Source organism: Pezoporus flaviventris, unplaced genomic scaffold (genome assembly GCF_033815535.1).
Source record: "Pezoporus flaviventris isolate CSIRO_AGI_PZ_B2104156 unplaced genomic scaffold, CSIRO_AGI_Pfla_v1 ptg000030l, whole genome shotgun sequence".
Lineage (NCBI taxonomy): Eukaryota > Metazoa > Chordata > Aves > Psittaciformes > Psittacidae > Pezoporus > Pezoporus flaviventris.
Genome location: NW_026892578.1, coordinates 11414947 through 11436558, shown reverse-complemented (window position 1 = coordinate 11436558; position 21612 = coordinate 11414947). Strand labels below are relative to the sequence as shown.

The 21612-nt window shown below is 40.3% G+C and overlaps 1 protein-coding gene across 3 annotated transcripts in view; it reads left to right on the top strand.

The window, feature by feature from the left end:
* The window catches only part of ARHGAP6 (Rho GTPase activating protein 6), a 325484-nt gene that overhangs the window by 189301 nt on the left and 114571 nt on the right, over positions 1-21612 (top strand). Inside the window, exon 1 of one of the 3 annotated variants that reach the window (XM_061459906.1) lies at positions 16381-16522. The exons of the other annotated variants lie outside the window; for them this stretch is intronic. The gene's annotated coding sequence lies outside the window, so the exon portion shown is untranslated. Of the gene's footprint in view, positions 1-16380; positions 16523-21612 lie in introns of those variants that run through there. 3 annotated transcript variants of the gene reach the window in all.

The following is a 21612-nucleotide window of genomic DNA, read 5'->3' as shown; positions in this document are numbered from 1 at the left end:
TGTAGGTTTGGAGAAAACATCATGATGTACTAATTTGTTTTTCTAAATGATATTTTGCTGCTTATTTTCTCAGCTGGTCGGTAAACTACTGTAGATAAAAGTTTGTTTGTCTAACAGAAGAAGTTTTATGAGTTTAAAACGGTTTTTCCTTCCTCTGGAAAGGGTGGAGAATGAAAATAATAACTCACTTGAGTCTACTGATAAACTTCAATGAATGGCACTGTCAGCTTAAAACTCGTATTTCTCCGTATGCATTTGTGCTAGTTTTGCAAGTACTGTTTAATATGATTTGTATCAGGGAAAGATTAGAAGTTATCTTGGTTTGTTTTTGACTCTTTATTTTTTACAGAATTAGAGAATAGTTAAGATTGGAAGAGCAGTTATGGAGATCATCAAGTCCAACCCTCTGCTCAGAGCAGGATCAGCTACAGCAGGTTGCTCAGGGCTGTGTCCAGATGTTTTTTGGTTATCTCCAGAGGTGGAGGCTACACAGACTGCCTGGCAACCTGTTCCAGTGTTTGACCACCCTCACAGTAAAATTTTTTCTTATGTTTAAGTGGAGTTCCAGTTCATTTCTTGTCCTGTCACTGGGCACCCACAGAGAAGAATATGTTTTTCCTCCCCCCACCAGGTATTCCTACAGGTTGATAAGAGCCCCCTTAAGGCTTTTCATCTCCAGCTGTCTCAGCCTTCCCTTGTATGAGAGGCATTCCCATCCCTTAATCGTCTTTGTGGCCCTTTGCTGGGGAACTTGCTCCAGGAAGTCTCTGTCTCTGATTTACTGGGGAGCCCAGAACTAGACCCCTTAGTCCAGGTGTGTCTCACCCAGGCTGAGTAGAGGGGAAGGATCGTCTCCCTTGGCTTTCTGCTGGCACTTTGCCTGATGCAGTTTAAGAAGCTGTTAGTCTTTGCTGTGAGGGCACATTGCTGGCTCAAGTTCAGCTTGTTGTCCACCAGAACCAGGACCTTTTCTTCAAAGTTGTTTTCCAGCCTGGCAGCTCTTGTGTGTTTGTGTACTGGATAGTTCTTGCATTATGCCCTAGTCTGCCATGATGTGGACCTAATGGGCAACCTAGTCATTCAGTTTGTGAATCTGTGCAGCATTCTCATGCTGTCCTATAGCCAGCATAGTAGTAACTCATATAGCATTTGACATCTTTATCTGGTTTATGAGCCTCATGACTACTTGACATGACTGCAGTGATCTTCTATGAAACATGGTCTCTGGGTTGAAATCAGTACTGTGTGCTCAGTTTGTGCATGCAATGAACACAAGAATACACAAGCTTGGCTCTGCACTGGGCTGTCTCTATTCTTGGTACTGTAGTGTCTTGTCTCACGCCAAAAAGTGAGCTGGTATGCAGAAGGCTTTGACACAAGAAGTGGTCTTATTTTCAAAAGCCAGTGTAGAACTGTTGTTATTACATAACAATTTCATTGAATGGCTTTTAGGTGTAAGTCTTCTTTTAGTGTGGAACTTTCACTTATATTACGGGGGGGGGGGGGGGCGGGAAAACAACAATCCCAAAACCAAACCCAAACCACAAACTTGCTTGTAAACCAACAATATTTAGTAAGATTCAGGAGCAGATGTGGTACCTGTAACTACTTTTAGCTTCCTATTTAAGTTGTGCTGGATTTCAGCTCAACACCCTGTGTTTTCATGTTTATTTCATAAAGAAAGCTGGAAAGATCTATGCACATTTCAGGGCCAAGAAGTTTTGCATAGACATAAAAGATGTTGCAAAAATATTCTTGGAAGGTGTAAAACAACTCTCCTCACGCTCTGCATCTTCTTTGGTAAAGAGCCCAGCCCTGTGAGAAGGCATCACTGATGACATTCATGTTAGGGAAGAGAATGAGATTTGTTCGCTTAAAAAAATTATCTGAAGAATCGTTGTCATACTAAAGTTTTACATGTAATAAGAATATCTTTTTATATTGACCTCACTGAGCACCATGATGATATCCAGCCGTGGTGGCCCTGTGATTGTAGGCTGGGAAGGTTGTGCCTTCCTGGTAAGAAGAGGGGTTAGCATGACAGTTGAGTATCACGCAGAGAAGCTTGTGGGGGAGTTGTGCATGCACAATGCATTTGGCTGTTGATATCACAGAATCACAGAATCCTAAGGGTTGGAAGGGACCTCAAAAGATCATCTAGTCCAACCCTCCTGCAAGAGCAGGGTAACCTAGAGTACATCACACAGGCGGGCCTTGAGTATCTCCAATGTAGGAGACTCCACAGCCCCCCGGGCAATCTGTTCCAGTGCTCTGTCACTCTCACAGTAAAGAAATTTTTCCTGATGTTCACATGGAACCTCCTATGCTCCAGTTTACACCCATTGCCCCTTGTCCTATCAGTGGACATCACTGAAAAAAACCTAGCTCCATCATCCTGACACTCACCCTTTACATATTTGTAAACATTGATGAGGTCACCCCTCAGTCTCCTCTTCTCCAAGCTAAGGAGTCCCAGCTCCCTCAGCCTCTCCTCATAAGAGAGATGCTCCATTCCCTTAATCATCTTTGTAGCTCTGCGCTGGACTCTCTCCAGCAGCTCCCTGTCCTTCTTGAACTGTGGGGCCCAGAACTGGACACAATATTCCAGATGCGGCCTCACCAAGGCAGAGTAGAGGGGAGGAGAACCTCTCTCGACCTACTAACCACCCCCTTTCTAATGCACCCCAGGATGCCATTGGCCTTCTTGGCCACAAGGGTACATTGCTGCCTCATGGTCATCCTCCTATCCACCAGGACCCCCAGGTCCCTTTCCCCTTCACTACTGTCCAGCAGGTCAGGCCCCAACCTGTACTGGTACATGGGGTTGTTCTTCCCCAGATGCAGGACTCTACACTTGCCCTTGGTGAATTTCATCAAGTTTCTCCCCGCCCAACTCTCCAACCTGTCCAGGTCTTGCTGAATGGCAGCACAGCCCTCTGGTGTGTCAGCCACTCCTCCCAGTTTAGTATCATCAGCAAACTTGCTGATAGTACACTCAGTTCCCTCATCCAGGTTGTTGATGAAAATATTAAACAGCACTGGTCCCAGCACCGACCCCTGAGGGACTCCACTAGTCACAGACCTCCAGCTAGATTCTGCCCCATTGACCACAACTCTGCCTTCTTCCTTCCAACCAGTTCTTGATCCACCTCACTACCTGATCATCAAGCCCACACTTCCTTAGCTTATCTATGAGGATGCTGTGGGAGACAGTATCAAAATGCCTTTCATCCCATTGCCTTGTCTGGCAGAGGTCCAGTGCCAAGGGAGAGTCCTGTCCTTGCTCTGTAATTCCTCCTCCAGACAGCCTCCCAGCCAGAAGACACTCTTGTCTCTTTCAGCTATATTATCTTCCTGGACGTGATGGATGCACGAACAGAGCAGCTGTGTTGGAAATGTGTGTTGCTTAATCATCTTTTAAAGCAGTTCTCGATGACCTGGTTCTCTTCAGGCCCCCCAGTCTCCTCCCATCCTAGCTGGGGTTGTGTACGTGCAAGAGTTTAGGGAGCTGGAACATGTGGAGTCTGCTATAGTTGGCCAGAGATGAGGGGAGGGATGCGTAGTTTTCCAAGTAGGTAGAAGGAGATAGCACCATGCAAGGGTTGGAGGTGAGAGGGCTGACTTGCCGGTATATGGGATTTAGAGGAAAAAGTAGAGTTAGGCCAAGAAAATGGCCTTCTAGCAATATGGCCTAGATAGCAGTATGTAGGGGCAAATGTAAAACAAGACCCGAGAAGAGAGAGAAGGGCAAAAGGATGTGGTCAATCTGAAACTGTTCCACTTGCTCAAGAGAAACAAAGGTGACTTCTTTTGGTCCAGTTTGAGGAAAGCTGAGGCATGACCACAAGCTTATTTAGGCCAGTGATGTCAGAAGTGCTTGTAAATCATTTGTTTTCTGCCTGACTTCTAGGATGTTCTACGTGCAAGTTGCTCTGTAACTTTAAAAATGAGAGAAAAATGTGAAAATTTGGCTGTGCGCTTGTAGTGGAGTTTTCACAAGCAGGAAAACAGAAAGCATTTGCTCTAATAAAACCTGCATCTTCTCAGAGCAACTTCTGTAACGGCGGTGCACTCAATTGCCCAGTTGTGTTCCATGTGAATGTGACATTCAAATTATTTTCAAGAGCCACTGGCTTGGAATTCTCACTTAGCTTTTGGTAGTGGGGACACGCAGCTGCAGAGGCCTCTGCCTTTGTGCTGCCAGGTGGGGTGGCTGCAGAGTGTCTCCAGCTCATTCTGAGCTTTGCTTTTCAAGGAGTTTTTTTATGCTTGTCAATTATTGATTGCTTGTATGGGAAGGTAACAGTAATTCACGCAGGCGTATATGGCTGAAAAGATAGAGCTGTGGATTGAAGAGGTAAGATTTATTCAAAGACAGGACCCTGCTCTCATTCCCACAATACACATATTCAAGGAGATAGGGTTATGTTAAGTGGCTTGGCACCAGGAAATAAAAAGCTCTTTTAGATTCTGTCTCCGGAGAGAGTTCATAAAGCATCTGGGGAACCTCTTGTCTTTCAGGTACTCAGACCTTTGCAGAGTTGAACACTTGGAAATCCTCTTTAATTTTGTTTCTTTCGCATCTAGTTGCTAGGTTGCCTAATACCTCCTCAACAGAGACAACCAAGAGCTAGTTAGCACGTGTGGAAATATGTATTTGAAAATAAATGATAGTTTTGTTGTTTAATGTTCTTCTAGGGCTTTTTTTTTTTTTTTTAATTTTAAGAGAATGACTGTGAGCATGGCCGCAGCAGCCTTCTGTGCTTCTGTCAGAATATTTCCATCAGTGCATTACATTTGCTGACATGCTGTATAACTTGAAACCTCAAGTTAAGGAAGAATCCTAGAACAAAAATGGTTAAACATCCTTAGTTGCTCTGAAGTACCTACAGTGTGGTTCTGTTGCATTATTTATGAGAAGAATATTTATTATTTTAGTCATCTCCATAAGAAAAAAAAAACAAAGATTGTGCAAGGTTAAAATAATAAAAAGGCTTTTTGAGAGGTTTGATATACTCTGTCTCAGATGGAAGATTATTTTATCATATGGATAAGTTCTGCTGCATTTGCTGCTACTTACAATGTAAAAAGGTTGGCTGTCTCTTGCAATGCACTTACATTTCGCTGTGTAAAGCAGCTTACAGTGGTAGATGTATGCTCTGAAGGTCCCTGGTGTAAGTGACAGCAAAGCTAAACTCTCTTTCCTAAACTTTCTTTCCTGAAGAGTTTACATTTCTCAAATTTAATCAAGTTACATGAAAATAAATATTAGTTTGATGCATATTGGCTATTAAATTAGTATGTCCATTGCAAATGCTCTTACTCCATGATATATGAGAAGTGGCTTGTTCTTTTGTTGCTAAAAGTTGACCCAACTCATATTCATTATGGGGTTGCAGTGGCTTTTTGGCTGTAATCTTGCCACAGAGCTCACTCCAGGGCAATGCTGCAGCAGCTGCCTGATCTACCTGTGTTTCAAGCTGAGAAGGAACCAGACAACTAATGAATGCTATGTGAGTAGGAAGAATAAAAGTTGGGGAAGCAATGTAATAGTAGAATTGAGAGGTTAATGCATCTGTTCCAAAGTTATTGTCATTTTTTGTTAATACATTGCCAGGATCTAGTGTGAGCCTAAAGGAAGTAAGGAAGAAGACACATTGAAGAGAGTACAGAAGTTCATGAGGAGGAAATGAGGAAAGGAGAATGTAGAGTCCATCCAGGCAGATTAGATGGATTAGAAAAAAAAGCATTTTTGGGGAAGGGACAAGATCAATGAGGAGCAGGTCAAATGACTCCTCAGAGATCCCTGAGTAAGTGGTAGAGCAAGTGGGTAACTCTTTGTTAGGTGACTGAGAGACTTTGTAGATCAAGAAGTCTATATTGAATGAAAGACATGAGTAATGATTAACTACAGTGATAAAGGATGTGGGTTATATTGTTCGTCTTTATCTATCATGAAAGTAGTTACATGGGCAGTTTGGGAGCGTCAGCGTTAAAAATCAAGATAAAATGCTGTGTGACTGAATTCGATGTTTGTAGTCCCACTGACTTCAGTAGAATATTTATACTGTTAGATTTTCAGTATCTTACTAACTAAACTGAAAGATACTTGAAGAGCTCTTTTCAAAAGTCTGCATTTTAAGACCAGGAGCTGTATAAGGATTACTTCTTTAGCATTTAGAATTCCAAGCATTCTAGTTCATTGCTTAAAGCAGGGACGAAATAAACCCATGATTTTAATTATTCTATGGAGAATAATGGCATTTTGACAAATCTTAAATTATAGCTGTCCTACCTTTCAATCTGTTGTACTACTTTAAGTTGGGGTAGAATCTCCCATCCCAGGGCCAGTGTAGCATGTCAAGAGAACTGTCTTTTACTGACTTCTGTAGCACATTATTACACTTTTCAGTAGGTTGAGTTTCCCTATTTTTCTATTGAGTCAGAGAATGTCTGGCATTATCCTTATTTATTTCAGTTATTAAAGATCAACAGCTTGCTTTATTACTGTTTTTCTAGATGATGCATGTGAGTAACTCTGAGTGATGCCTTTCTAATACGGTTGAGATGCTCTAAAGTATTAGAACATCAGTCACTCCAAGCTAAACAAAAATCTTCCATTTCTGCCCTGCTGGGTTCAGTTTAACTAGGTTTAAGATTCCTATTGCTGGACAATATCTTTCCAGTGAAATGCTTTAGCGAGCCTTTCAGACTTATTGATGAAATGAATACATTGCTTTACGAAGTTTTCTATAAACTTTCCCCAAGTTCACATCAATGTGCTATATATTTGAGAAGTTATTAAATATGTGTTAACATGTATGCAGATCAGGATAATTAGTGGTGTATAGATAAAATAAAAAAGTGAATGGCAAATGAATACATCTGGGTGCCTACTTGGCCTTCCTCTTTGGCAGAATTATTGAGGACCTGGTGACAGGAAGGGGAAGGAAGTTATTGAAGTTGGTAACTTCAGAAGAACACAAAAGAAACCTTCCTGTGTTGCATTCTCTCTTAAAATAAATGTTATAGTCTTTCATTTACACATACATAACTTAAAGTCTGTAATCATACATTTTCTGAAAGCATTAATTTTTAAAATCACCTTCGAAACTCATCAGTCTAATGTAGTTGAGATATTACAATTCTTTTTCTTCATACTATCTCACTTTTTTCTTTGTAACCTATTGACAGATTAAAATAAACACTTAGATAGTAAAAAGCCTTTTTTCTTTATTCTCTGCCCCCCCCCCCCCCCCCCCAGCTTCTGATAGGTCATGGCTTGAAGACACTTTGTTCTTCTGTGCCAAACTTAACAGCAACAAAAAATACCAACCCTAACAACAAAAAACCCAAACATGTTTAAGGATTTTGTAAACCACAGTGAGATTCAAGAGATAAATGGGGAAATCCATTAATAACCGAAATTCCATTCCCTTGTCTTGCACCACTTACTGTAGTGTAAGAAGTGGAAAAACTCCTGAGTTCCAAGGAAAAAAAATCATTGAAACAGCAGGATTGCATGTTTTATGGTAGTATTACTTGAGCTTACTTTGCCTCTACTTTTATATTACAAATTTTTAGTTTAGCTGTGAAGTGGGGCAACTGACATAGCATGCAAGATAGGAGAGAGAAGGAAAACATGAAGAATATTTTATATCCTTGTACATAATCTCTGTTCCAGTGGGATATAATAAAATACTTAATAAAGGAAGGTGGAAGGAAGTTAGAAACACAACTCATAATAGGAGCACTTGGTTTTAAAAACTTAAAATACTTGCTCTATATAATTTGCTTTCCTTGGTTGCCAATACAATTATTTGCAGTAATCTCAGTCCTTTCTCAATTCATTATGTTGAGAATATGCAATAACTAAAGGACCTAAGCTGATACAGAAAAACTATTCAGACTGTACTAGTAATTTTCATTCAGGGACACAGTAAAAAAAAATGCATTTGAATTGTAAGTGGTTCCCATGTGTATAAATAAAAAACAGAGAAAAATAATTCTGAATTCAACTTTCATGTCATGTTAATAAAAAACAAACTCGTCTGAGCTGAGGAACTGTATTGAGAAATACTTTTAAGATTAATAAATAGCAATCTGTTGCTTACCGTAAGGATTTTGTGTAGTTTAATTGCTTCATATCATAGAATGGTTTGGGTTGGAAAGGACCTTAAGATTATCTAGTTCCAATCACCCTGCTCTAGGCAGGGATACCTTCCACTAGACAAGGTTATCAAAGGCCTGTCTAGCCTGGCCTTGAACACTGCCAGGGATGGAGCATTTACCACTTCTTTGGGCAGCCTGTTCCAGTGCCTCACAACCCTCACAGTAAAGAACTTCTTCCTTACATCCAGCCTGAACTTCCCCTGTTTAAGTTTGAACCCATTACCCCTTGTCCTATCATTACAGTCCCTGATGAAGAGTCTCTCTCTGCTGTCTTGTAGGCCCCCTTCAGATACTGGAAGGCTGCTATGAGGTCTCCATGCAGCTTCTCTTCTCCAGGCTGAACAGCCCCAACTTTCTCAGCCTATCTTCATACAGGAGGTGCTCGAGACCCCTTATTATCCTTGTGGACCTCCTCTGGACTTGTTCCAACAGCTCCATGTTCTCCTTATATTGATTCCTTCTTGTTTTGCAAATGGTTAAGCTTCAGGGATATTTTACCTGCTCTCACAGGAGACATTTTTGAGTCTTCTGCCTGCTGTCCTGTATGTTTTATGAAGACTCTAAACCAGCTTTCAGTGCTGAGTTGCTTATCCTGCCGATCCTGTCTTCAAATCCACCTGGAGCCTCCTGTGAGACCTGGGGGATGTGGACGCAAGGCAGTGATGCTGAGGACCATCTTGTCCCCCAGGCAGACACCCTAAGCACCCAGCTGTGGCATAAGCTGCCTCCTGCTCCCTCTTCTATGTGTTATGTCTTCCATGTTGGCACTCATATCCCAAGGAGGTGAGTAGGCTGTGAGCTAGTGTTATACAAGCCTGTCCTGGATGATGAGTGTAGTCATTTAGCACTCTGAAGTAACATAATCTGGACATGCACATCTGCTGCTTCTTAGGGGCTAGTTTAAGCGTGGCTTACTTGGTGATTATGAAAGTGGCTGGTCATAACTCCCCTTAATACTTGTGTTTCCCAGTGGGATGTTCTTCCTTCTGTTGCAGGTGTTGAGAGTTTAAGAATGAAGCTTCAGGAATGATGGTCCCTTCTGCAAACCTGATGCTTGGAATGTATTTTTTCCTAGCTGGTAGCTACATTGACTTTTAGGGAGGTGAATGAGAACCACATCAGCTTCTGGCAGAGCCAGGTGTTCCCTAGAAAAAGGTGACAGTAGGCTCGGGTGCAAGAAACAATGATGGTTCAGGTACTGCAGTTGGCTTTCTGACTTCTGTCACTCCTCCAGCTCACCAAGAGTATTTCCTATTCTTCATTGCTGGATGGTATTTTTTTTTTTTTATGCTTGTCACCACATAAAGTGGTATGTAAAATGTATATATAGCTCTCAAGTCGATAAACATACATTGCTACGGCTTTATTGTCATCTCTTCTACTTTGCTGCTGCTTGTGGTTCTAAGACACCTTTACCAAGGACTATTATAATAAATTATAAATTATTAACTGTTTAGGAATGTTCTGACTCAAGCTTATTAAGCATGTGAAGGCTAGTTTAATTTTTCTTGGTAAATGGTAACTCTTTTCCTTATTAGTCTGTGACACTGAACAGCAGAAGGGTCTGCAAACAGATACATCATGGTGAAAGTAGGAAAACCAGCACTGCTGAGGCTCCTCTGCTCCCTTCTGTGTGGGAAAGATGATATTTTCTAACCAGATAGTGGGAATGTTTTCTTCTGCAGGCCTGAGTCACTTGTGAGGAATGCTGAGATTAATGTACAAGATTAATCTGCTCACTGCTGCTTTCTCCATTGCAAACATGAAAGTTTTCTTGTCTTGGAAATTTTCTCTTGTTTCCAGCAAAACTTCAGGTACTCTGAGCATTTTTACTAAAGATTCAAACCCACTTTTGCTCTGTAAAATCTGTCTTTGCCTTTTAGTGAGTGTGAGCACAGAAGTTAATGCATGTCTCTTTCAGACTTGGCTTTTTTAGAGTACAGCAATTTATCTTTCTGTTTGCTCCTGGTGCATTTTGTGCTCTGCTGTCATATACAGAAAACCTTCTCTTTTCCCAGAGCTGTGAACAGTTTTTACTTATCAGAGCTCTCTAGATATACAGTATCAGTTAAATTCAATTTTGTCCGTTTTCAACGTTATAGATCATGTATAATTAATATTATCTTTTCTTAAATGGAATGTATATTTAGTACTAGATTTACTAAAAGAGATTGTGCCTCACTGTCATATTTATTAGTTAAGCGTTAAGAATTGTTGACAGAATTGGTCATAAGTACTAAAACTAAAATAAGAATTAAAGGGTGCCCCCAGATTGCTTCAGAGCAAACACTGTTGTCTGTATGTTGAATCTCATCAAAGGCTCATGGCTGACAGTTGGTCAGCTTTTAATGCACATGGTTTCACTGTGATGTGTATCGCACAAATGTTGGTACTGAATTTGAGCAAAAAGACTTAAGACTCTGCCTGAAATGGGTAAACTACCTGTTGAAGTAATTTCAGCAAAAGTAGTAATACAAAAATGAGTTCATGTTCCTATGGCCAATGCATATTAATTTATATCTGTTTACTATTTAACACATGTAGTTGAAAGACGTTGTAAGTGAAAGGAAAGCAAATGGCTTTTTCTCTGTAGCCTGTAAATAACACTTTCTGTGTACTATCCCTGAAGGAGCAGGGACAAGGCTCCAGGTATCTTCCTTTGCACTTTGGTCCGGGCATTAATTTCCAGCACTCACTTGTAACAGCTTTGTCCTGGTCTAACCACTGTTGCTGCTTTTAAGGCTGTGGGGGAAATGCCTGGCTTTCCTCCTAACTACCTTGTGTCCCAGGGCTGCTGTGCAAAGAGTGGGAGAGAAGGTGATGCAGAGGTGACTGCACTGGCTCTGGGCCAGCCAGTGTCTGTCTGTCTCATCTTTGGCTAAAAGGAAAGCAGTCTGGAGAGCTACGAGGAAAAAAAGATGCTTCAAATGAACACGTGTGTAACTTGGTGTGGTTGTGTGCGTATCCCACTGCTGTGCAAAATGTGTCTGTGTGCTTGCTAACACCTGTTGGTTGCATTCTCTTTTGATGCTCATGTGGCTGGAGAAGTAATTACTCCAATCAAGACTACCCAAAAAATAAATGAACGCATGTAAAATCCTACTCCACTGATGTCATTGAAATTTCTGCCACGTTCTTCATGTCTGCTCAGGGCTCCTATAGTATTAAGGGGCAGAGATTATCTTGCAGTAAGTGCCCTATTGTGTGCTCTTTGGTGGAATCCTGGTTCTCCACTGTGACAAGTAGGTCTGGGGAGAAGGGGAGTAACATTAAAACTCCTAAAAGTTTGTAATTTCATTGAATCAATGAGAAGGCCTAATTAGTAATTGAAAAGATAATTAAAACTTGACAGGCTGCTAAGTTTTGATTATGACATTATTCTTTTCCAATAGTGCTTTTTAAAAAAATATTATTTGTTACTTTTGGACCTTTTTTCTTTTCTGCCTTCCTCCATCTCATTGCTTGTTTCAGTTCTCATTTTCTAATGCCTTGAATTTTTCTTTCTGTTTTTGACACTCTATTTTGTTTTGCAGTCTCCTCATTTATATTTTCTGCTTTTCTTCCATACCTCTCCTACTGTGACTCTGTTGCTTTCCTACTCAGTCTCATATTTAATACTTGTTAGCTTTCCATGAATTGTTCCTTTCAGGTATTCAACACTTGCTTCTACAATTCTTCATGATCCTTCTGTTTCCTTCTTGTTATACCAGAATCAAGACCGGTCATTATTCCTATTTATGGATGTAATTTTTGAGACTCCTGCATCTTTAAGTAGAAACAAAGGCAAGCATGTATTTTGGTGTGCATAAGAAAGATAGAAATGAATTGTACGTATAAAAGATAAAATTTTCCTGTTGGCTCCGAGAGAATCAGATTTCATTTGAGTTCTCTGTTTAAATAACCTTGTTACTTGTGCTTATCCATATTCAGATCATCCCATTTCTATTTTTGCCATATTAATATTTTGAAAAAGTCCAGATAACATGGGTGAAAATTGCCATTTAGTCTAAATGGGAGGGAAATTGGTCTTAGGAAAACTAATTGAAAATATCTGAAGCACCACACAAATCTGAGCAAGCCAACATGTGAGATTAAACTTGAGAGGAAACAGATTGAACCACAAACTGCAAAGGACTTCCTGAGAATCTGAGGCCTCTTCAAAGACATTTGTTTTATTTATAGTGTATGTTACCTCAGTATGTTTCTAAACAGACACAAAAGAGGAATCAGAGTCATAAGATTACAGAAATGTGCTTGAAGTTTAGCATGAAATGCTGCGTACTGCGTTCCAGCCTGTCTCAAAACAGTTGCTGTAAAGCATCTGGAGAAGAGAAAGCATTTAGCCCTAGATCTCAAATGATGCATTCATACTTGTGCGGTGAGCAGCAGGGTGTGGTCTATGTCTGAGATCGGTGGTGGATTTCTGTTCCTGCCTCTACATATGGTTCCTTTCTCATCTTTTCCTTGGGGCTAAATTAAAATAGGGAGGGAAGAGTCTAGCTGTAAAGTCATGACAGACTTTTGAAATACGTGGCTTTTTCTGAAGGGGAAACTACTGCCTTGAATGTCTGCTTAGACTTACTATGGAATGGAAAGGAAGAAGCAGGTGTCACAATGCAGACCTGCTAGTGTGCCAGACAGGGCTGCACAAGACCCAGAAAACTCACATTCACTATTCTCCAGTGTGGCCTACCAGAAGGCTCATTCTCCAGTTTGCTGGAAAAGCTACAAGCTACTTACTAAGTTAGCTTAAGATCAGGGATCTCTTATCTTATACCTGCACTGGTTGATAATGGAGTTTATTTGGTGGTTATTTTTTGTGTTTGGTTTTGTGGTGTTTGGGGTTTTTTGCCTCCTTCTTTCTTCTTCTCCCTTCCACCCCTCCTCTTCCCCCAAGCAGATATTCCCACTAAGCAGAACATGAAGCAGATATTCCCATATCTGCTTAGTGTTCTGGCCATGTTCTAGCTTCTAAATAGGCACGGACTATTTTCTGATGAAAGCTGTGGTGAGCACTCTGGAAGCATATGGCCTTTTAGATATACCTCTGGGAGACCACCATCTGAAATTTTCACCTTCTCAATCACTGCTGTGTGGACGTTGGGATGGTGTGGTGGCGTGGAGGTACGGAGGATTGACTGGAATGACATTTCATTGATCATATCAGAAGGACTGTAGATGCCTGGGCAGTTTCCCTGGCCTAAATTTAAACACCTATGTGCAGTCCCTGTTAAGCAGCTAATACAAAGTTTAAATCTTGGTCTTCCCATGTGTAAATTGGGGTGACTGGGAGCTAGATATGTCACTACAAATGTAGATCGGTCCCTTCTGCAGCTCTATGGTTTCAATATGCTGTATATGTTTCTGCAAACTTAGCTTACAAACAAATCATAGTGGATTTGTCCTTACTAGTAACAAGTCTCAAAGTATTATTCTCCCTTGGTTTCTACTGCTCAGCAGAGAAGAGAGTAGAGATTTTAATTTTTAAAATAAAATCAAGCATAGTCATCCTTTATGGTCTCAAAATCTAGCAAGAAGCAAAGTTTTACCTTTTTCTGATATTCTCTTAATGTTATCTTAAGGAATATCAAGCTGATATTCCTTAGACTGAACTTTTCTACTTCTTGAAGTCCTGCACTCTTTTATACACTGAAGTACAAAAACATGGCATTGAGAGCATCGGTAGCAATTGGGACCACTTCCGTCACCTGTCTTACTTGTTACTTACTACATAAGTAGTCCACATCCTTTTTACCCAGAGGAACTGGACTTACTCTTCAGTGTCTTTTGCAACTTACGATGTCTCTAACCCCTCCTATGGAGTGCTGCTTTTTGAATATGTCAGAAGACTGCTAAAAATACTGTGAAAAGACCAGTCACCAAAAATCAAAATGTTTCTGTCTTTCTCTATTTACTAAGTACTGATTGAATCTGCAAAATAAATACCTTCAGAAACCACATAAGAAAAGTTGTGGGCCTGATCAAGCTCTGCTTAGCCCTTGTGGAAAGACTTTCCTTCTGTCAATCCTTTTTGCCAGTTAAGCCATTAGTAGAAAAACTTCAATAAACGAGGAGTGAAAGCCAACGAAATGAGAGTGGTCCCGCTCCTGCTGACATTTGTTGAAACATTGATGTGAGTTTCCTTTAGGGCAAGGTTGTCTTCCTGTGCAGGTACAACAGGGAGAGAAGGTATGGAATCTATACTAGGATTCTGTAGCAGCTCCACCCTGCTGGGTAGTTTCCACTTTTCTTGCTAGCTAATTTATTTACTGACATTACTAGAGACCCTTTAAATGCGGTATCATGGTCAGTTTGGGATTCTACTTTCTGATTTTTTTATTTTCTTGAATGGTGTACAGGGAGACCCAAGTGTATCAGCAGTGAATAGTGGTTTGTGGTACCTCAACGTTTGGATGACCAACTCAAGCCACTGATTTTTTTTTTTAGGGTTTTTTTTTTCTTTTTTTCTAAAGGATGAGGGCTCACCAGCAATTTGCCTTCACAAAATGAGTCATTGTAGCCTAATTCTGAGGCAGCATGTTTATGCAAAAAGCCATAGTCCATATCACAGAGGGCAAGATGGTCACTTTGCTCATTCCTGGAGGCTGTTAAGATTTGGGACAGGGAACACCAGAAGTAGCACAGATGATCTATCCAAAGCAGCAAGCTCTTTTGTTATGTGAGGAACTAGAACAGACTGATGCTTTGAAGTCATACAAATGTGTTCTCTAGAGGTGTAGAAATGCTTGAAATGTAGCAGATCCCAGTGTTTGACCAGGACTCTTATGTTCATGCATCTGTCCGGAAGGAAATTTAACTGATATGCCCTTACATTTGCAAAACATAAGTAAGATGTACTTAGCTACCACTGTAAATAATAATACTTTTAATATCCATGTTGGGTATTCTTTAACATTCACTGAGGAGCTAAATTTACATCCTGCCAGTTTTGTGTGTCAGATGTTGCTACTTATTAAAATTGTTTGTCAGATGAGTGTTGATTTGAACAGAGCAAATCTCTTGCTCAGAGTAGCCTTGCTCTTGCTAAAGCTGTGCCTTAGGTTCAGGAAACACACTATAATTAAATGCCAATACAAATTGCTAACTTGGCAATAGCTCAAGCACTTTATTGCAATGAAGCCTTGATTTCTTTTATGCCAAGGTAATGTCAGAGCAACATTTGATTTATCCTGAATTTACAGGACTGTGACAGGTCATATTCTAGTTCCTGGGCATTAAAATAGTTCTCTAAAACATAGGGTGAATGCAGTTCACTTTTATAATTATACTGTTGGTTTTATGGTTAATAGTATATTCTTCATATGTAATTCTGAGTGTAGTCCTGTGGGAGCTGGATAATTAGTCTTACATAAAGCTAAAAACATTAGGCAAAAAGCCTGACTCCACCTCTAGGAAGAGCACAGAGCGCTGTTGCATACATAGGATGAATGGTGAAATTCCATGCTTTGTAGATTCAGCAGGATGTATATATTTACAAATGTGACTTTTTCTCTTTTTAAATAAGAAAACCTCTAGTTCTCAAGCTACATATCAGAGATGGTAGGATTTTTTTTTCTTATTTTTTTTTTCCTCTTAGTCAACCCCCTTTGCTGACAACATTTAGCTGTAGTCTGGAATCTAAACAGTGCTCTTTGGATTTTTGTGCTTGGCTTTAGTATTATGGAATAAAAGCTCACAGTGCTCCCAGGGAGAAGCAAACAGAAGATGCAATATTTCAAACCGCAGTGTAATTTGGTTACTGAAAATTCTGATGTGCATCTGCTTGGTTAAGCAATAAGGATGTTTATTCTAATGGATAAACCAGGTGGTAAATGAAGTGAATGTCTTGTATACAAAAATCTTTACACCAATACTTACTCATTTTAGAATAAAGGAAATGCTCATTACTCAGCTGTTTGTTCTTCCAGAACATTCACCAGCACTTCTCTATAAAGAGAAACAATAAATTTCTATTCATCAGTTCCATTGTGCAAAATTGTACAGATATGGTAGTTAATATGATAGTGCTGAGCAATTTGCTTCTCATTTGCTTAACTGAGGATGGAATTCAAGCTTCGTGTTATGAGTGCCTTTCAATCTGGTGTATATATGATTAATGCTGGTGAGTCACTTCTGATGAGAATTTTAGCTTTCTCACATGACAAGATAGGGAGACTTTCTGCTCCTCCCACCACCAGTTTAAAAGCACTGCAAAAGACAGAAAGGAGGAGGTAATTTTTCGTGTTTTCAGAATTGCACCCTATTAAAGGATGTGAGGAGTAGCCAGCCTGCTGGCATTTGCTGCACGGGTCACTGCAAAACAACCACGACAGCTGAGTGGGATATAAGTGTAAGTAGGTTGTTACCTGCTTGAGAACCCATCCATTCTCACTGTTTATTTAAGTACAGAATTTAGCTGGGAAAACTAGTCCAGAAGAAACGGGGAAGAATGATTTGGGAAGGAAATATTTCCAAAGGTGCAGGAAGGCAAATAATGAGGTGAATCCTGCAGTGGTTCATCATAGGAACCAGTGGAGTTCTGGAGACCTGTTTATCCCTGCCAGAATTAAGGTGGTGAAAAAAGAAATATTTTATGTACATAGGCTAGCTCAAAGCTTGTTGTAGCTGCATATGAAATAATGTAGGCATGTCTATGGAACTTCCCTGTAATTTTAGAAAATATTTCTTCTCTGTTCGTGCTTGTGTGTCCCTACATAAAGAATATAATGTAAAATTTGATTATGAGATTCATCAAATAGGGCAGAATGGCTTCAGTATTGAGGAAGTTTAAAAGGCACCAGGTCACATGTACCTAGAGGCCTAATACTTGGGAATGCCTAAGCATGTAACTCTATGAGAAGGCCTCAATAGTACCTTACAGTGTTTAAGCAGACTGCTGAGTTAATAACTACTGATTGGAACAGGGCTTAGGCACCTGACTTGCTTCTATTCTAGAAAGCCCTGCTAGACTTCTATGTATAGTTTTAATCTTCTAAGTAATGTTAAGATATGGCCTGATATTTAAATTTATATGCTTCACTTAAAAATTCCAGTCTGTCCCACATCACTTATGACACTGAGTACAGACCTGAGTTAGTACCTTGTGGTTTCTAGCTTCTGTGTCCATCTTTTATATTTAGTTAAGCTGCAGCTGTAAGATAGGACAGGGCAAGATCACTTGAGGCTAACCTCTGCTACTGCAGGCAACTATCATATGATTCTTCACAGTATCACAGTATGCTAGAGATTGGAAGGGACCTCAAAAGATCATCTAGTCCAGTCCCCCAGCCGGAGCAGGAACACCTAGATAATGTTACACAGGAATGTGTCCAGGCGAGTTTTGAATGTCTCCAGGGAAGGAGACTCCACAACCTCCCTGGGCAGCCTGTTCCAGTGTTCCGTCACCCTCACTGAGAAGAAGTTTCTTCTCAAGTTTAAGTGGAACCTCTTGTGTTCCGGTTTGTACCCATTACCCCTTGTCCTATCATTGTTTGCCACTGAGTAGAGCCTGGCTCCATCCTCGTGACACTCCCCCTTTATATATTTATAGACACTTATAAGGTCACCCCTCAGTCTCCTCTTCTCTAAACTATAGAGACCCAGCTCCCTCAGTCTTTCCTCATAAGGGAGATGCTCCACTCCCTTAATCATCTTAGTTGCCCTGCGCTGGACTCTCTCCAGCAGCTCCCTGTCCTTCTTGAACTGAGGGGCCCAGAACTGGACACAATAATCCAGATGCGGTCTCACCAGGGCAGAGTAGAGGGGAAGGAGGACCTCTCTCGACCTACTAACCACTGCCCTTCTAATACACCCCAGGATGCCATTGGCCTTCTTGGCCACAAGGGCACAGTGTTGGCTCATGGTCATCCTGTCGTCCACTAGGACCCCCAGGTCCCTCTCCCCTACACTGCTCTCTAACAGGTCGTTCCCCAACCTATACTGGAACCTGGGGTTGTTCCTGCCCAGATGCAGGACTCTACACTTTCCCTTGTTATATTCTTGCCATTATTGTAGTGATACTCACTATAGATAACATTACTGACTGTCTGGAGTGACCTTTAGGAATTTAGTCCTGTATCTTCTGTCTAATACCTTTTGGATCAGTGTGTACTTCAAAACTGACTCAGCAGAAAGCATATGGCTACAGTGAGTATAAATGCTGATTACCATGACATTAGTAATGGTGCTGCTGGTTTGCATTCACATTGTTGTTGGATTTATATGTCTAATTCTTCCTATTACAGAGGAAAAAATGTCATTCAGTTTGTATTGATAGCAGGTTGGGGAAAAAAAAAAACAACACCCAGGAAGGGGGGTGGGGAGGGGAAATATTGTCTAAAGCACATGGTGCCAACACTTGAAAAGGTGACTTCCATAAAAAGAAAAGATTTGAGGATGGTTCTGTAATTTATTGTGTCAGAGATTGACTCTTTCCCTCCTCTGTTCCTCACAGCTCTTGGAGCGATGTTTGCTTTTCAGAAGTATAATGACATGCTCTGAGTGCCTGAAAAAGCTTGTTTCTGCTGTAGGCTGAGAGCAGAGAGAGGATGAATGCCTTGGTAGTGTACGGCTAATGTGCTGATCTGAACACCAAGGGAGTAAACAGGTCTTTACAAAGATATAAAATGAAAAGATTTTATAACCTCTTCATTAGTTCTAATGTGTGTTTTCAGTAGTATCTGTAGTAATTTTTTTTCTTTTATGAAGAAATCTGTATCTTCTTCACAAATTGCTTTTCTCTGTTGGTCTTCATAATCAATTTTTCATTGAAAATTTCCTGCTACAGACAGATGATGTTCAGGTTGAGGTCCTGGCTGCTATTAAGTGAACTCTAAATACTAAGCAAGCATACTGGTGGGTGTTTGCACTTATTCATCAAGCGAGGATAAACTGTTAGCAAACCTGCAAAGAATTGCTAAATATTCTGTAAGGCTGCCATCTCTGTGTTCAGACAGTACGTTCAGCTTGGCTCTCAGAATAGATTTTTAAGAAGGCAAGACCAGAAAAAAAGTTAGGAATGGGTAAAGAAAAGCAGAGTTGTGTTTGTGTGGGTGAGGAGGAGAGTGTCTCTTCTGTGCTCTGGCTTATTTCTTTCCTTCTCTGTACGACTTCTCCCCCATTTCCCACACACCTCTGTCACGCAAGGTTTGAGGTGACCCTCTCGTTTCCCTCTATTGCACTGTCTGGAATAGGATGCGGTTCAAGAGGGGTCAGTTAGGAATGGTCCTTACAAGGAGTCAGCCAACATAGGGCTCACACTGGACTAGGTTTGCACCATGTACTGCCACATCTGAATTTACAAACCTTGGCATGCAGCTTGCTAAAGGGAAACCACCCAGCTACTCCCTTACAGCATCTTAAACTCTAGATTCCCACACGGCATTCTTGCATCCGTTCTAACTGAATGGGACATTGAAAAATACACCTTTCTGATCAAGAATTCTTATTGTAACACCTATGAACTACTGTGACAGCCACTTCATATTTGCCCTGAGTAGAACATAATGGTTTTGATATTCTTCTGAAAATGTTCAGAAAAATGACTCAGTACATTGCCTTCTCTGAATTCCCATTATCTGTACAGCATTTTGAGTGTGTGCACAGACACCTTTGTTTTTATGGTTTACCTTTTAAAATCTGTAGATCATCTGAATACGCAAAGGAAATTTATCCTCCTACCTTTTTTCACATCCTATATATTATATGAGGAATGTTGAAAAAGTAATTATGAAAGAAAGATGGAATTGCAGATCTTATTTTGCAGCCGCTCGCAAAGCTTAGAGCCAGGTTTGTTTTCATTCTGGCTGTTGCTTCCTGTGTGATGCTCAATGGGCACAAACAGCCTCTCTAGCATTCACCATTTTTATCAACTCTGTTGAATGGGCAGCTTCTCTAGTAGTGGTTGAAAATACTTCATGGTTCTGTGCCTGATGGCATGATGTAGCTCTAAGAGTGATCCCAGTTGGGAACAGGTGAGGAAAAGCCTATGAATTCACACATCTCCAGATTTCTGAAAGTCAGCCATTGCTCTGGCTGATCTAGTGAAGGAATGAATGCCTTTAGCTGGTGGCTTATGGAGGCTCACTTAGGGGCTCAGAAGTATCTGGTGAATCAAAGAAGGGCAGCCGTAGCTGTGGGAAACTGGACTTTTTTTAAGATGCCTGTATGAAAATACAGATCAAGGCAACCAGCTAGGTTAAATGGTAATATCTTATTCTGCATTTTATGAAATATCCATTTTCTACACTGTCCATAGAGCTCCAATTACTAATGTGCAAAAATGGATTATGCTGCATAGTAAATGGTCAATGTACAACAGTTAAAAATAACTAAGTGATGCCATCTGCTGTCTTAAAATCTTATTTAATATTACATTTTATGACTGAATTACTAGCCACAGAAGAAATGGAAACAGCCTACACTGAGTTTAATGTCGGAGCTGTGACATGCTATCTAATCCTCATCAAAGTTATCCAATATAAATATTGATTGTGATTAAATACAGTAGACTATAGAATGTCAGAAGGAAATGTGGTGCTAGTGTCAATCCAAAATAACTCCTCAGTGAATCTATTTTACAAATAACCAGAGATTTTTTTAATTTTTTTTCAGGCTGGTGTGGTTTTTTTGTTTGTTTTTTTGTTTGGTTTTTTTTGATATTTCTGAGAGGAAGCTATAGAATCTTGCAGAATAGGGGGTAGGTTGGAAGAACATGGCACACCATCCCCTTAAAGTGCATGTTTGTTAGAATTTGTTATGTAGTGACATTCTTCATGTTACATCTATATTTAATACAACTTGTTATCTACAATGACTTCATTTTTAGGTGCTTTGTGGAAAGTTACTTGACCATGGATTTCAGAGAAGTTGAGGACCACTTTTATGTAAGCAGAATGGATCTCAAAATGGTAGAACAGATCATAATGTTCTACTGTTGAATCTGTACACTAAGCTAAATTTGAAGTGGACTGTGGACCACAATGCTCAGCCCTGAAATGGTAGCTCATTGAAAGAATGTTGAGCAGTTATTTATTTCATATGTGTATATGTGTCATTAGGTTGGTTAGGTTTTTGACAGCAAGAGTTAAGGATTTATTTTCTTCATTATGCAGCCATGCCAGACTGCAGTTTCACTTCATGAAACAGTGAAACGTTGTAAGGTCCTGCAGGTAGCAGCGCTTAGCAGGTACAAAACCAGAGAGACAGGATTTAAGTCTTTTTTCACCTTTGTTTTTTGTTTCTTTTTGTAATGGTCTTTAAAGCACTGTATTTTATTTTCACCTTAGTAAAAGTAATCTAAACTTTGTGGAGTAGGCTGTAGATTCCAGTATTGCAGCAACCTGTAACTTCTTTTCCTGAATGGATAAGCTTTGTGTTTTGTTGTTTTTTTACCTTCCCTTACCCCCTTCCCCCCCCCCCCCCCGAGATCAGTACTGTAGT